Genomic DNA, 18,021 nt, shown 5'->3' on the forward strand with positions numbered 1-18,021 from the left:
AACACGGAAAGCTATGCGATTGTTTAAGAAAACTAAGCGATCGTTTAGGGACAGGCGTGTGATCGTTTAGGCGTTGGTGTGCGATCGTTTAGACAATGAGCTACTGTTGTATAGGCTTTCAAGCTAAGCGATCGTTACATTTTCACACCGATTGCGAATTTTTGAACCTTTTTGTCATAACAATTTTCATTTTATTCATCGGTTACCATAACCGAATGTGGCTACTCCCACTAATGCACGATTGAGGAGAATAATATGGCCAATTATCTCATAATTAACCAATTTAATCATTAATGAATATAATTATATTATATTCTTACCATATAGTTTGATATCACATATCTACTATAGTAATTTCTCTTCCAATTGATATAAATCATATTTATATCTAATTTTCTGCAAAATAATGTGTCTCATACATTTAGCCAATTATATCATATATAATTAACCAGTTCAATTATATCATATATAATCAAACTCCCTCTTATCAATTTGAACATTTCAAATTGACTCAAACACTGATTCTCGACTTTATCCAAGCTACCTAAGGGACCTAATGGACCTATGGTTCGAAACTCCAACGGTACGTGAATAGATGACTAAACTGTTTAGCCATAAGATCCACCATCCGTTAACTGTCAGACATTCCACTAAAGACCAACAACTGAACTCTTCTTACCACAGATATATTTCTGTGTCCATCGGATATAACTAATCATGAGTACGATGACCCTTCACATATGCTCGTAAGTATACCTGGGCCAATTTACCGTTTTCCTCTGTAGTTACATCTCACTCTTTAAGTACCATTGATTCCTCTAATGAACAATACAACATAGTCCAGCTATGTGTGAACACCTCTGGGGCCAAGAGAATGTGTGTGGCGCCACATCGTTCAAGCCCTTAAATCAATCCTTAAAGAAGTTATCTGTCTACTTGCCTCTACCTCAGGGAATGAGTGAATCTTATGTAGCTGAGTTCCCAACTCCCAAATCAGACGAATCCCCAAAATGGTAGGTTTGAATCGGCGACCTGGCCACTCGCCCCCATACAAATCAAAGGACTGCCCTCAATGGCAGGAGTTCCCAACTCACTCGGAATTGAGGTCATGTTACCTATGGTCATCTTAGTGAAATGAAGTCTTTGTCATAAACGGTGTTATATAACGAGACGTTAACACTTCGTGGTCATGTCTTATACAAACTCTTCATATAGGATGCCTCGCTCGCATTTTCTCTACACGAATGATTAGGATTAGACCATCTGTGACAAGTCACAACACTTGTGACCATTCCACAAAGCAGGCCGCATCCGTAGTGTTACCAGGATAAAGTTTTCCTCCTGTATCTATATACTACAGATCATTTTGGTTATCACTCAAGACAAGATCCACTTGTATGTCACCACATACATGCTTAAGTTACATACAGATAACCAAAGATTTTATGTTATTGGTTTGTGGTAAAGCAAATAAAACATACAACTAAGCAAAAACAAGATGTGAAGTAAATATCATATATTATACAACACAAGCGTTCGTACAAACAGTTTACAAACTATAGAACACGAGACTTTAGGGCATCAACCTCAACAGATCATGCCTTAGGTAATAACCTAAATGGTTTGTAGTATAAGGATAAAGGAGTGATACCTTATCCTGGTGACACTACGGATACGGTCTGCTTTATAGATGTTACAAGTGTTGTAAAGTGCTACAAATGGTCTGATCCTGACCATTTATGTGGAGACATGCGAGCGGAGGTTTCCTATCAAAGAGTTTGTATAAGACCAAACCACGAGATGATTACTCTCTTTATATAACGTCGTTGATAATTGAGACCAACATTTCACTAAAATGACCATAGATGACATGACCTTAATCCTGAGTGAGTTGGGAACTCATGCCTATGAGGGTGGTCCTTTGATTAGTATGGGTGAGAGTGGTCAGATTGCCAACTCAACAAGCTTACCTTTTTAGGGATTCGTCTGATTGGGGATTTAAGAACTCAGCTACACAAGAGGGAACTCATTCCTTCCCTGAAACAGGGGTAAGTAGATAAATTACTCCCTTAAGGATTGATTCTGAGTCTTGAACATAGTGGCCACATCCTCTCTTTGGAAGAGAGGACTCAGTCATAGTAGGACTATGACTTATTGTTCATTAGAGGAATCGGTGGTACTTAAGGAGTTAGATGTAACTGCAGGCACAAAATGGTAAATTGGCCCAACTGTACTTACGAGCAATTTGTGAAGGGTTATCGCACTGTTGATTGGTCATATGGGCACAGAAATATATCTGTAGTGAGAACAGTGCAGCTGTTGGTCTTTAGTGGAGTGACCAACAGTTAACAGATGGTGGATTTCGTGACTAAAAAGTTTAGTCAGTTATTCACGTACCATTGGAGCTTCAAGCTACATGTTCATGAGGTCCCCTTGGTAGCTCAATGGATTCAAGTTGAGAATTAGATTTTGGGTTAGTTTGATGTTCAAATTAACAAGAGAACATTCAATTATATGTGATATAATTGGTGTTATGTATTAGATACATTAATTGGAGGAATTAATATAAATATGATTTATAATAAGTACCATAAAATAGAAAGAGAACTATTGTTTATATGTTTCATATGATGAAATATTAAAACTATAGGTTATAAATATAATATGATAAGTTTGTTATCATATTTAATTATAATAATTAATTATATGATAATTAATTTTTTTTCTCTAATAACTGAATTGAGTGGGAGGTTATTGGAAGTTTTATGATAACTGTGAGATAAAAAAAAAATTGTTTTCCAAAATTAGTTGATGATCTCATTCGGAAAATCTCACGAAAAAAGCTATCAAGTAAAAAGAGTTTTTACTAAGCGATAGCCATTGAAAGCATACAAGATCAAGTTAAGAGTTGACTATATGATATTTACTTGTTGATCGTTGCTACACGATAGAGTAGCAAAGTCTATACGATAAGCTTCCGTTTTTTAAACAATTGAGTACATCATCTATACGATAGACAGTCTTCATCTCCCAATTACTCGATCGTATACCTTTTTTCTTCCTCAATCCAAGATCATACAGAGCTCACAACTCCTAGATTCTCACACTGAGAATACCAAGGTAACCATTGTGGTGGTGTTCTAAATTCGTTCGTGGATCGAGTTGGAAATTGATTGGGGTCGAGGATCATTCACACATTCGTAGAGGTCGTGTTCTGTTCATTGTGTTCGAGTGATGCTTTGGACGCATTGGAAACTAATCGAGGGATACTTGAAGAATAGTTCTTTAAAGGTATGTATACTCTATCCCTTGTATCCTCTTGTAGCATGCTGTAATTTCTGTCTATGCATAACCTGTTAGTTTCTATTTAAGACTGTAATTGTTTGTGTTCATTCTGAATGGGATTTGGAATGATCCTTTTCCGCTGCTCATGGAAATCTCTATTTTAGATTTCCTTCATTTACACCCTGACTTTGCAACATTATAACTCCACTAGATCGTTAAATTAAGTGGCCAATTTAACTTATCGATTTTATCTTTAAATTCAACAAAGAAAATGTGTAAAACAAAGTGGTATGAAATGCAACATTACTTAAACCATAACAACCTTAGGGCATCTACATTGTTGAAGCCTTGAGAAGATTTAGCTCATGACAAATGATAAAATAATGAACTTTATTAAATCATAAATCATGACTACAACATAGAGTTTGATGGTAAAAAGAAAATAAAAGAAACTACATGAAATAATTGGATGATAATTGTTGGAAATTATAACTCAATAGTTCTTGGGACAAGTTCTTAAATCCCTAGTCTTTCCCTAAGTTAATTCCACTTTTTCAACTATTCTCCACACGTTTTCACGGGATGAGATGACCTAGAGCAGTTATGCCTCAGATGAACATTCGTTATTGAGGCTACTGGCTTGAGAAGTTGAGAAAATGTCCAAGTGGACTGACACAAATGACAGAAACTGTGGAGAAAGCGTGGTGAAATTGAAGATGGAAAGGTCGTTGTGAAATGAAGGGCTTCTCCTACTTTTATAGGACCCAAATCGGTTGAGGAGGGCCGAAATCCATGCTCTGAGGGTTTATTAAGTGAAATTGAGGCTGGAAAACTGCTTGGAACATGAAAATCGGTTTAGGAGGACCCAAATCGGTTGAGGAGGGCCGAAATCCATGCTCTGAGGGTTTATTAAGTGAAATCGAGGCTGGAAAACTGCTTGGAACATGAAAATCGCAACCACTTTCAATTGAGTTATGGAAAATCAAGGCTCACTGATACGGCCGCAATGAATTTGGCGATGCAATTGCATTAAATAAAGATTTTCAATTTGACGAAAATCGCCCACCAAAATCCACAAAATCATCTTCAAATAAGTAAATAAAATTTTTTTAAGCTCAATCAACCCCTCATAAGCTCAGTTTAACTAATTAAGACTAAATTTAGGGGAAAACACATGTTCAATCCATCTTTCTAATTAAAAGTGTGCAAATAATGGCCTAAAAACATGCATTTCATGGCAGGTATCAGTGGGTAACTATAGAGTTTTATAATTTAGTATCAAACATATTTTAAAGAATTTTTTAAATTAGAATCTAATTTCTGAATCGGCTACCAAATACATATATGAAAACGTGAAATACAACTTTATTTTTATTGAATCCCTTATTTTCAAATTTTTGTTTTCAAATTCTCTACTAAACAGACCTTAAGTGTCTATCTGAAATCCTATAAGAAAGTCTGTGAAACAAACAGTTATAGGAGTAGATGGTCTTAATTATCCTTCATACATTTCGTTGCTAAATTAGGATAACCTTATCTTCTCAAGTCGAGGCATGCTAGAATTGGATATTTTGCTAGCCAGGACGATGTTCTTAGGCTAGGATGCGTGGATATGTTCGGTTAAGCATTTTGCTATGCTTGATAGGGGTGTTCGAAAAACCCGGTAACCCAACCAACCCGGACTACTCAACCTAAACCGCAAGGGTTAGGTTGGGTTGGGTTAGATTTATTTTGGGTTGGGTTGGGTTAAAAATGTGAAAAAAAAAATTATATTCGGGTTAGGTCTCAGGTTACCCCATTTCAGGGTCAGGTCAACTCCTGTCTCTTATACACATCTCTAACCCAGAAATTTTGGGTTGGGTTGGGTTGGGTTGACCCTCCAAAAAAGAACTACTAGGGTTCATTATTAGCCAATTCGAATTTTTGGGTTGGTTCACAAAAATCTTCCAACCTGGCCCAACCCGGACTATGTACACCCCTAATGCTCGACTTGGGTTAATCCCCTAATCCAACCCTCTTATTAAGCCTATTTTGACCCTATGGTACTACATTTGGCCTAAATCTTGTTATTTCCTTAGTCGTGTCTATTCTATTCTATCTGATATGGTGATAAACGTTGTTTTCTCTCTGTCTTCCTCGACCATCTTGATCTATGTTAATTTATGTCATGTGGTCCAGAATCACTTATAACAATTATTATTTAAGTTAAATTGCAAATTTTATCCTTATAGTTTTGAGAAAGTTATAACTTTATCATTGTTTTTATCAAATTATAGGGACTAAATTCTCATTATTATTAGGGTTTATGCTATAAATTTTGTGGTTTATAATGTGTAAAATAAATTATTTATTTAATAAAATAAAGAGTTATTTTATTTGACATTTAGACTTGTGTAACTCAATCCAATAAACTAAGATCCAATATCATTTCATGTAACTTGAACAGTATGTGGTTAACATACAGGAAGATCACGTTCAAGTGATAATCTAAATGGTTTATAGTATATGGATAGGGTTGGGTATCTTATTTAACCTTATCTAGGTAACACTACAAATACGACCCACTTTGTAATCGTTACAAATGATTTGGTCTAAATCGTTCTTATGGAGATATGTGAGTGGAGGTACCCTATACAAAAGTTTGTATAAGACCAAATCAAGAAATAGTTAATCTTTCTTTGTAAAATCGTTGACTAAAGAGATTAACGTTTCATAGGATGATCATATGTAACTCAATATCAATCCTAAAAGAGTTGTGGACTCTTGCCTATGAGGACTTGTTCTTTGATTTGTATGAGTGAGAGTGGCCCGTGTCGCTGACTCAATAACCTACCATTTTGGAAACAAGATCGAGTCGGGAGCTGGGAACATAGCTATACAAGATAAAATTCCCTTAGAGTTATAATAATGTATTTATAGGAGTAAATGACCTTGGTTATCCTTCATACAATTTCGCTGCTAAATTAGGATAACTTTATCTCCTCTGGCCGAGGCATGCGAGAATTGGCCGTTTTTATAGCTAGAACGACATTCTTAGGTTAGGATGCGCAGACATGTCTTGTTTGGCATTTTGCTAGGCTCAACTTGGTCAATCCTCTAAACCAACCCTCTTTCCTAGGTACGTTTTTGTCTATTCTATTCTTGTTTTGTATCAATTTATGCACTATTCCAAAATCATTTATAACAATTATTATTTAAATTAAATTGCAAATTTTGTCACTATAGCTTTGGGAAAATTAGAACTTAGTCCTTGGTTTTATCAAACTATATGGACCAAATTCTAGTTATAAACCATATATGGACAAAAGTATAACATTTTTTAAATCATAAGGATCAAATTTGCAATCTAACCTATTATTTTTTTATATGTATCTATAATGTGTACTTTGTGTGATGTAAAATTAATTCTAAAAGTTATATTTGATTAGTTAAAACGACAATAGATTAATTTCCATAAAATATAACAAGTGAGAAGTTTGATTACTTCTATTTCATATTAATATATATATATATAAAGAAAGTCGTTTGATAATTCTTCAGTTTTAAAAATTAAGCTTATAAATCTCACTTCCAGTACCTCTAAAATTATTTGTCATGGCCTCGTTTGGTAAACATTTGGTTTTTAATTTTTAGTTTTGAAACTACAAATACTCCTTCCACCTCTAGGTTTATCATTTTGTTATCTATTTCTACCAATGTTTTTAAAAACCAGGTCAACATTTGGAAACTATAAAAAATAGCTTTTAAAAACTTGTTTTTATTTTTAGATTTTGGCTAAGAATTCAACATTTTTACTTGAGAAAGAAGTAAACCATGGTAAGAAAATAAAAGAATATAGGCTTAATTTAAAAAAAAAACATAAAAGAATGACGAAATGGTTATCAAATGTTATTCACTTCTATAAGGATTTAAACTTGGGTTGGCAAGAGAAATAACCAATTTTAAAGTTTCACTTAGAAAAATGGCAAAAAGGTTTCAAAATTATAAAAATAGCAAAATTAATTTATATAATAGAAAATACTAATTAGTAAATGACAAAACTACCTAAAACCACAAAATTAAGTACAAACGAGAATGCAAAGATACACTGCTTAAAAAACAACTCGAATACCACGAATATACTTACCTAAACATTCTAGAACCACAAATACGCGGTAACTAAACTTTCCAGAAGGAAAAATTAAAAATAACCCAATATGGTCCTTAACGCTTCCAGTTGGCTATAGCGCATGTGTGCGAGGGAATATGACGACGAGGCAGTAGCGATCATTAGAAACTTATTGTCTACAACAATGGACTTCCTCCAATGTGAGAAAGAGCAAAGTTGATTGTACTAGTGAAGTTGTTGTTGGCAAGTGAGTATTTGAAGGAATTACATGACTATTGGAAATATGATTGTGACACTAAACTATTTGTAGGGATGTTTATCGTCTTCATTTCATGTGACTATTTTGCTCATAGGATCTTGAAAGCCAACATTAAACACTATCAATCCCAAAATGCCTTTGTTGAAAACAATGTTCAAAGTAGAAACAAAAGCAGGAAGCGTGTGTGCGAGCGAAAAAAGTAAGTGACCTTGTGAGGGTGGTCGTCAAAAGCTAGCCAAGATGATGGAATGCAAGAAAGAGTTGCTAAACAGACGATCACGAACATGAGATTGAGAAGGAGAAAAAGAGATCTTGGGAGTGTCTAAGTGACGAAGATGAAGAATATGAGATTTAGAGTTTTTTATTATCTTATTTTAATGACGACGACGATGACGACGATATTGTTGTTGTTGTTGTTGTTGTTGTTGTTATTATTATTATTAAACTGAACAAAAAATATATAGATATTTATATATACACGCACATGTTTCAAACATTTAAAGTTTAATTGCCATGTATATGTTTCTTTTTAACTACAACAAGCTATTTTTATGTTATTTTATATGAAAAATTGAAAACATTGAAAATATAAAGAAAAAATAAATAAATTTGATAATAATATGTATAAAATAATGAAAAAAATTTAGATACAGTTGAGTTTGTAACAAATATTTAAACAAATCAAAAGTTAGTTAGATAAAATCAAATTTAATAATAAAAGATAAATTTAAATATAAATTGGAGAGAAAAATGAGAAAGTTTTTGTTTATTATGATTAATTCGATAAGTAGTTAGATAAAATCTAATTTGATAATAAAATATAAATTTAAATATGATTCAGGAGAGAAAAATTGGGAAGGGAGCTTATTTATTTAAAATTACACTGTATTCATAATTCTGCTCAACAATTATATTGTATTTATAATTTCATCAACCATATAACCTATGGAAGAAGCCTAATTCGTTGTAGAGGCATAGCAAAAACAATAAGATTGCAAAAGTGGATACTTATTTGTTTGTCAAAAAGAGAAATTAATTGTACAATTATATAATAAGATGATAATGAATAAAAGATAATTTAAAACATATAAAAAATGATAAGATTTAAATAAAATATACAATTTTATGATAATATGAATAAAATATGGAGTAAAATCTTAATCAGGATAAAAAAAAAAAATTTAATCCAAATTTAAAATAATAAAAAATGAATAAAATAATGTAAAATCTATAGATATATGATAAATTAAAATCAAAATGATGGTAAACAAATTAAAATTTGATTAATTATTAATATTTTCGAAAAGTAGTTACATCAAATCAAAATAGATATGAAACCATCCATTCAAATTTAAAATGAGAGAAAAAACTGACACCTCTATCATCTGAATTCGTTACGTTGAAGTCTCATAACCGACAATTTCATTTACACTGTATTTCTATTAAGAATTGATATATAGTCTTATAATAGACGATTCCATTTATACTGTATTTCTATTGAGAATTTATATACGGTATACAATTACACAATAGTAAAAAATTAAAAAAAAAAATTGTTAATCGACTATACCATGGACAATTTGGAAATTAAAAATATATATCATGTGTGCGATACTTTTGCTAACGAATTTATTATTTCTGTTTTTTATTAAAAAAAAATCAAAATACATCCCAATTTTACTATTTCCTCCAATTTTCTTTTAAATTTTTAAAATTAAAAAATAATTTTAAGAACTTGCTTTTGTTTTTCAATTTTGATTAAGAATGCAGATAGATACTAAAGAAAAGTGAAAACATATTATGAAAATCAAAAGCAACAAGTATAAATTTTCAAAAATAGGAACTTCAAAACATAAAATAATTATCAAATGGGATAAAAATTTGTATTTTATCTCAATTTGATTTTTAATCTTTTATATACTTAATTTTATCTTTCGTGATATATTAAAAGTTTTCAATTAAATCTTTTTAACTTTTTTTTCATATATATATATATACATGTCTTTGACAATATTTTCTTTACAAAACTCGTTAATTAGAAATTGATGTATAGTTACAAATATTGTTTTGTAAATATTATTAAATACAGGAATATGTCACTTAAATGTCGCATAATCAAACACATGAATTTTTCACTCAAATGTTCTCTAAATTGGTTGATTAACAAAATCTAAATTTCAAGTGACGAATCAAAATATGATCAAACAAAACCTTTATTTAATAATAATTTGTATTTAAAAAAAGGAGAAAAAACTTTATTCTTTTGAAATATAATGCTTTTAACTATTGATGCTAGAAATAATGCCATTATTTGTTTCATTCTATGGTTTTTGATAAAAATAGTATAGGGCAAACTATTTCAAAACTTAATGTTATGGGATAAAAAATAGCCAAGTATTTAGTTAGAAGATGACCCAATGAATCATTCTAAGAGAAATATTTTATTTAACAAGCATGGTGGTCAAATTATGGGCTCAAAGTAAAAAACCTTCATTCTTATCATAAGATTAACAAGAACCATGAAAGTCGACTCCTCGGCCATGAGAAGAAAATAATACCTAAGTATGGAGACAACCAACCATAGAACTTGAGGAGGCAGATCCTGTGAACACAACGATTATGCCTGAATGTTTTATTTTTACGTATGCTTTGGTCACTAGTAAAAAGAATCAACAATTCTTAACAGATAGTAGTGGTTTTATTAATAACCCAATAAGTTAATTAGCAAACGATCGTTACAAAACCTATTTCTATGTAACCAAGAGGAATAGTTGTTGGGTATGTCCTAAAACTCTCAATTCGTAAACATTAAACATATTCTATTCACAATAAAGTTATTGTTGAATTTTTCATCAATAAAGATGTTATTGAATTGCATTCTTTTATAAAATCCAATAAATGAACTCATGGCTATAATATGAATACTTAAACTTTATGTATAGACATAAAAGAAGATAAAGTTTTAGTATAGAGCCAAAAAAGTCTATAAGTATATGGATGAGATTGGATACCTTATCCTGGGGACATTATGGATGCAGCCCACCTTATATATTGATATAAACAATGTGATCCCAAAATGGTTCATGTGGAGATATATGAGTGGGGGCATCCTATACAAAAGACGTTTGCATAAGGCCAGACAACGAAATAGTCACTTTTCTCTATAATAACCGTTTACTGTTAAAACTGACTATTTCAAATTTGATGACCTAAGGTAACTCGATCTTAATCCTAAAGTAACTATGAACTTCTGTATATTCGGGATTATCCTTCAATCTACATAGGTGAGAATGGTTCAACATCACCACTCAATAAGCCTCCCAATTTAGGGGTAAGACCGGATAAATAGTTGGGGACGCAGTATTGCAAGATGGAATTCACTCATACCCGTCTTAGAATCAGCATATAGGTTGTTTTCTTAAGTATTGATTCCTAGTCTTGAAAAATGAGGCCATGTCCTCTTATGGTAGAGAGAGATTTGATTTATTAATTGGACCATAAACCAATTGTCCAACAAAGGTTCAATAGAGACTTAAGAAGCAAGATATATTACAGGGGTAACACGGTAATATTGGCCTAGCTATAAATATGAACGACCTGTGAAGGATCAACTTACTGATTATGGTTAAATCAAATTGACAGAAAATATATCTACAGTGAAAATAGTGCAACTGCTAAGCTATAGTGGTGTGTCATGGTAGTTAACGAACAGTGATTAATTCGATTTAAAGGGTTTAGTTGATTAATCTCAAATTGTTGGAGCTCACGATGTGTAGGTCCATTAGGTCTCTCTACTAGCTCATAAAAGATTAAACCTTAGATTAGAACATTGAGTGAATTCGAAATGTTCAAATTCGAATTAGAGTTTGGATAATTATATTCGATATAATTAACGTTTAAATTTATTGAAATTAAACGTATTTAGAGAGTTAAATATATTTAAATATTGATGTAAATATTGATTACATGAATATAGATTCATATTTGAATTATGTGTTTATTGATTTAATATTTGATAATAAATTATTATTATTTAATTAATTATTTAATAAATTAATAAATCAATTTCAATTTTTAAAATTCAATTTCAGTTTTTTTTTTTTTTTTTTTTTTGAAGAAATTGAATTAAGATTATATTTTATTTAATTTTAATTGAGAATTAAATTAAATTGAAATTGAAATTTGATTTTTAAATCCATAGTTGATTTCTCCCAAATTATACACCTAATTCACTAAATTAGTGATATTTGAAGTGTCTGATTATCTATTAATCCCTTTTTACATGTTTATTTTGCATAAATACTTCATAATTCGTTTGAATTATGACATGCAAAAATTGAAAAAAGAGGAGAAATCTCTACTGAAGAAGAAAACAATGTTTCTCTCTAATTCAATCTCAAGTTCACCTTCAATTGGAGTTCCTCCATTCTTTCTAAGGCTTGAGATTAGTAGAGAAGACTCTTGTGGAGGTCTACTACAAGATTTAAAGGTCAATTTCGTGGAAAAAGTAAGAAATTTGTGGAAATCATCAAAGGTATTCAACTTGAAACCCTAGTGATAAAATTGTGAACTTGCATGCTTGTTACTTAAATTAATGGAATTAGAGTGCTTAATGATTATGTTTTCTTTCATGTTGTGCATAATACTGTATCACGGGTGATATTTGAGGGAAGCTGAAACATCCAAAAACCTCTACTCTTTAGCTCTCTCCATCTAAATGATTATCAACTTGACTATCGAAGTATTGATGGCCAACCACCACGTGGTACGAGTTTTCTCTATTGTGTAGAGCGATCATTCAATTTCTCCTGAAAATTACTAATTCACAGTTGGATATCAACACTTACGAGCCTTGATAGTAAAAATTATTTATTTTGTTTCCATTGTTATCTTCTTTTTCTTTTATTTTTTAAGCTTTTATTAATTTATAACGATATGTTAAACATATATTTTGTAGGTGAAATTTATAACATTTTGATTTTGTGAATCATTGAATATTCTTAATAATTAAATTTATCCAATTGTTTAGTATTGTTATAGTAATCTATGAAAACAAAGGAATATAAATATAACAAGACAAGGGTGGATTGCACAAGGAAGTATAATCCAAAACAATTTGGAAAACAAAACCATCCATCTTCATCCCGTCCTTAGTTAAAGTAAAAAAAAATGTTGATATATAAATATAAAATACATAGTAAATTGCAAAATTTAACCATGATGATTACCATTTTAAGAAAAACATATATATATGTTAAATTACAAATTTAGAATCTATTTTTTTTTTTTAGATTTTTATTCGATAGTTTTTGAATAAGTGTTTATATAAAGCTCTAAATTTCAATAGAGAAAAACTTTAAAAGTCATCTAGTCTTTTAATTTTGTATCTAATATGTCAATAACATGTTCAACATTTTTTTTTTAAAAAAAAAATAACAAACATATTAGATATAAATTGAATCATGTATCTAATAAGGCCTTTTAAATTTGTATACAATACGACAGTAGATCTATGAATCTAAAAATGTTAAATAAGTCAACGATATAATAAATGGAAAAAAATGAAAACTTCAAGAAATTTGAAAATGTAAGTAGGTATTCGACACTCAAGCATTTATTAGACAAACTACCGAAAGTTCTTACACCTATTATAAATCAAAAAGTATTTGGGAGCATCTCGGACTACACTCATTTTTGTCCACCTATCCAAATGTCTAATCACAAATTGTCACATAACAAATTTGTTCTTTTCTAAAAAATATGTTATTTAATTATTCCTTTGCAGGGAATGAGAGATGGATGTACTAGCCTAGGTTACACCAATTCATTGCTCTTACTAAACTTTTTACAAGCCTCAAAGTTTAAGAGTTATAGCACAAACTTCATCAACTAACCTATTTTATAAGCATAAAAATATCAAAACATAAGTTAAATTACAAATTTAGTCAAACTTTCGAGGTTATATCTAATAAGTCTTCAATTTTGTATCTATCTTAAAACCATTGAAATTTGAAAGTGTGTAACATGTTCATAACCTTTCACTTTTTAAAAATATATTCAGGCATTACAAAAATGGTTTCAACACAAATTTTAAGGTTAGAAATCTATTATAGGATACCAAATTCAAAATGTATGAATCTATCATATATTTTCAATCTTCAAATACCTAATAAATATAAAGTACAAAATTAAATTGATGATTAACCTAACTTTAATTGCTACTTTTGATTTTTGTACTTTCAATTTTGATTCATTTTAATTGATCTCTGCCTCATTTTGATTAATGTACTTTTAAAATATCTAAATTGATTTCTATATTTTTAGAAGTTGACAATTTTAGTCTCTATATTTTTAAATTACTAAAATAGATATTTTGAAAATATATCAAGGTAGTATTTAAATCTTTTATTCTTTAATTTAATATATATGGTTGATAAAGTATTTGAAGTAGAGATGATGACGTAATCAACAAGATGGACGGTTGAGATGAGAAAATTAGAGCTAAGAGAAATTATAAAATAAATATTCGAACAGGATAACACATCTAGAAGTAGGGGAAAATTATATTGCTTGGCATGAATGATGACTCTTTGTAGGGCCCAATTTAATACTTAATACCGAAATCTGAAAAGAAAATAACAGATAAATGAAGGATTAATTTCAGCCGTCTGATTTCAATATCATGTGAATTTGGATGAAGGTTAGTTTTCAATGTTGTGATGAGATAACTAATCCAACGGCTGAAATGCCACTTGTCCTGTTGACCTTCAATTGGCTCTTTTTATCAGGTAGGCAGATCTGAGAAAAAGAAAATAATAACAATAATAGTAATGAATAATAATAATAAAAACCAAAGGAGTCAAACTCATGGGATTCCCACTTTGTATTATAGACAAAAACAAATTGTTCTTTTTATCACAAAATATTTCCCATTTGTTAGAAAAAAAAATATTTTGATTTAATAGAGAGATTAATGGGATTTTGGAAGTGGTTATTAGTTCTTTTGCAATTTCATTATGTAGGGGTGTTTATGATAATTTGTTTTTTTTTTTAATTTATAAAAATTAAGCTTTATAAATACTACTTTAATTCATAAATTTTTATGTTTTATTATCTACCTTTTATTAATATTTTTAAAAATTAAGTCAAGATTTTTAAATTTAAAATAAATTTTTTATTTTATAATTTAATTAGAAATTCATGTAGTATTTCTTTGATAAGTGTAAAAATCGTAACTAAAAAATTGGGGAAAAAAGGGGTTGAAATATTACTTTCTATCAATTTAGTATTGATTATTTTTGTCTAATATTTCATTTTTTATGCACGGTTGGAAGATTGAACCACAAATCTTTTGGTTGCTAACATATATCTCATGTCAATCGTGTTAGTATCGTTTTGGCTCTAATATTCCATTTGTTAAGAATCATACATGAACTAATATTCTTAGTTCTTTAATCTTTTGAAACTTTTAATTAAGTTATTTTTTAGACAAATAAGTTGTATTTTGTCAACGAAAAGTTGATGCGTTCTTATTGTTAATATATATTTTCACTCAAATATATTGAAAGAAATATATTTTACCAGTGAACCAATTAAATTTCATGTCTCAAGAAGTACCTAAGTTGTAGATTCACGTGTTTAAATATATTAATAAAAATATAATTTACTAACATACCAAATGTTTATTATCGAATTTTAACATTTATTAATTAAATGATCTAATTGAAAATTGTTGTACATGAAAGGTAAAATTGAGATTTTTCAAAACAGTTAGAACTAAACTAAGAAAACGAATAGAACAATTGAATCTCAAACGTCTTTGACAAGTTCATATATGCTCATTTTGATTAATATATTTAATTAACCGAAAATACATTAATCTAGGTCTCATTTGGTAACCATTTGGATTTTTTTGTTTTTGTTTTTGAAAATTAAGTCTATTTCATCCAAATTTTTTACAATGATTTGCATATTTCTTGAGTATAATTGTTAAATTCTTAGCTAGATTCAAGAAACAAAAACAACCTTTTTAAAGTTTTTTTTCCTCAAAATTTGGCTGGATTTTTGTTACTTTTTTTTTTTTAATTCAAAATTTGACTTGGTTTTTAAAACTATCGGTAAAAATAAAGAAATTTGGAGATGGTGATAGGATCCATAGACTTGACTTTCAAAAAAAAAAAATTACCAAACAAGTCTCCAGTGATTAGTAATTAAATTCGTAATTAAATCTGTTTAACCTAGTGTAGGTCAATTTTTAACATTTGTCCATGTAAAAAGTATCATAGGCACGAAAAGAGGAAACTTAAAAGGTGTGTTTATGTAAAGTTTCTTGTAAATGTTTTTATTTAAAATGTAATAGAAAAAAACTAAAATGATTTTTAATTTAAAAGTAAAGTACTAAGTAATTGTTTTAGAATTTAAGGACTAAAACGTAATTAATAGAGAAGTTTAAGGATAGACAGAATTTAGACTAATTTTAAGTTAAAATACAAGTTTAGTTCGTTGTGTTTAAGAGATCAATAAGTTTCAACATTTGTACAAAAAAATATTTAATTTTAATCTACGTACTTTCATTAAATCTTATATTTAATCGATTTTTATATAAAATCGTCAAATAATAATAATAATAATAGTTTCAGGTAAGGGAATTTACGTCAAAATGTTGATAAATTAAAACTATGTTTATATATAAAGAAAATCAACAATAAACTATAATATAAATTAAATTTAAAATTTATTGAAATCACAATAACTAAAATTTGATATTTTAAATTATATCGGCTAAAATTGAACAAACTCCAAAGGACCACAATGATACTTTAGCTTAAATTTTAATTGAGAAAACCTTTTTAATGGTATATTGACATTCAAAATCCAAATAAAAAAAGTTTCATCAAATTAGTACATTATTTTCAAACATAAGAAAATGAGACAACTTATTTATAAATACAACAAAATTTTACTATCTACCAGTGGTAGAAACTAATAGATAGTTACATCTTAAAATATTTTTAGCAGTTTTTTCATTTAAAATAATTTTTCTTTATTAAATAATTTAATCGTTTTAATGTCGAAAAAATTAATTAACGAGATATGAATATTAAAATACATATATTTTTTAAAATCATTTTGGTCCCTATATTTTAAAATTGATTTATTTTAGTTCCCAAATTTTTAATTGTCTAATTTTAATCTATGTATTTTCAACAAATGTTAAATATAATCCCTCAAAATTATAACGTATCAAAATTGATTAAATAATAACAATAAGTTTCATGCAAGGAAATATAATGGTAAGTACGTTTTCAAAATTAATAGTAAAAATGCTAATATATAACAAAAAAAATTAAAAATCAACAATAAACTAACAATAGAGACTAAATTTAATATTTACTGAAAAGATGAGACTAAAATTAAACAATTAAAAATTTGGAATTGAAATTAAACCAAATTATAGATACCAAAATGATATTTTACCCATATTTGTTAAGACTACTAAAAATAATAAATTTACGTACTAAAGTTAAATTACTTGAAAGCAATTTATGATTCAAAATCTTCCTCAATCAACGGTGATAAATGAGGCTGTAACTTGGATCTGGTAAACGCCTGGTGACATTAATTTGATCCCACTTTTTTTTAAAAAAAAAATCATTAAAAAAACTCATTTAATCTTCTCTTATAAAGGGGGAAAAAAAACACAAGTATGACAAAGCAATGAAAGTGAAAATTAAAAGTGGGAAAGAAGTTAGAAGGAAGAAGCCAATCACTCTTTTCCTTCTTTTTTTTTTCTCTCTCACTCTCTTTTATTTCTCTCTCTTGTTTTTTAGCCATAATATTATAATAAAAATAAATAAATAAATTTTAATATTCTACGTATTTTAAAATTTCGGTCCTTATACTTTTCATTATATAAATATTTTATTTAGATAGCTTAATTAATTTTTAATCTACATATTATTTTTTTCTTTTTAATTTAAGTAATATGAGAATACTTATATTTTAGGTTGCACGTATTATACCAAATATTCGAATTAATTGTATAATATTTATGCTAAGTTTTTTTTTTTTCTTAGAAACTAAGATAAACTCAAAACAAAATAAAATTGAGAGTCGTAGCATTCTTAAAATAAACCAATTAGCTTTTGCACACTAAATTTATTTTATTCCCTAAACATTTAACTACTTGCAAAAATTGAAGTTGGATTCGTTTTTCAAAGTGACACATTTTTTATGAACATAATTATAGTTTAGACTAGAAATTTAATCTGAACAAATTTTCTTTAGATCCTAAGATTTTATAAACTTTACGATGACGAATTTTTAATTTTGTGTTTAACATGTTCTTTTAATTATTGGTATACTAATT

Source organism: Benincasa hispida, chromosome 11 (assembly GCF_009727055.1).
Source record: "Benincasa hispida cultivar B227 chromosome 11, ASM972705v1, whole genome shotgun sequence".
In the NCBI taxonomy this organism is placed as follows: Eukaryota; Viridiplantae; Streptophyta; class Magnoliopsida; order Cucurbitales; family Cucurbitaceae; genus Benincasa; species Benincasa hispida.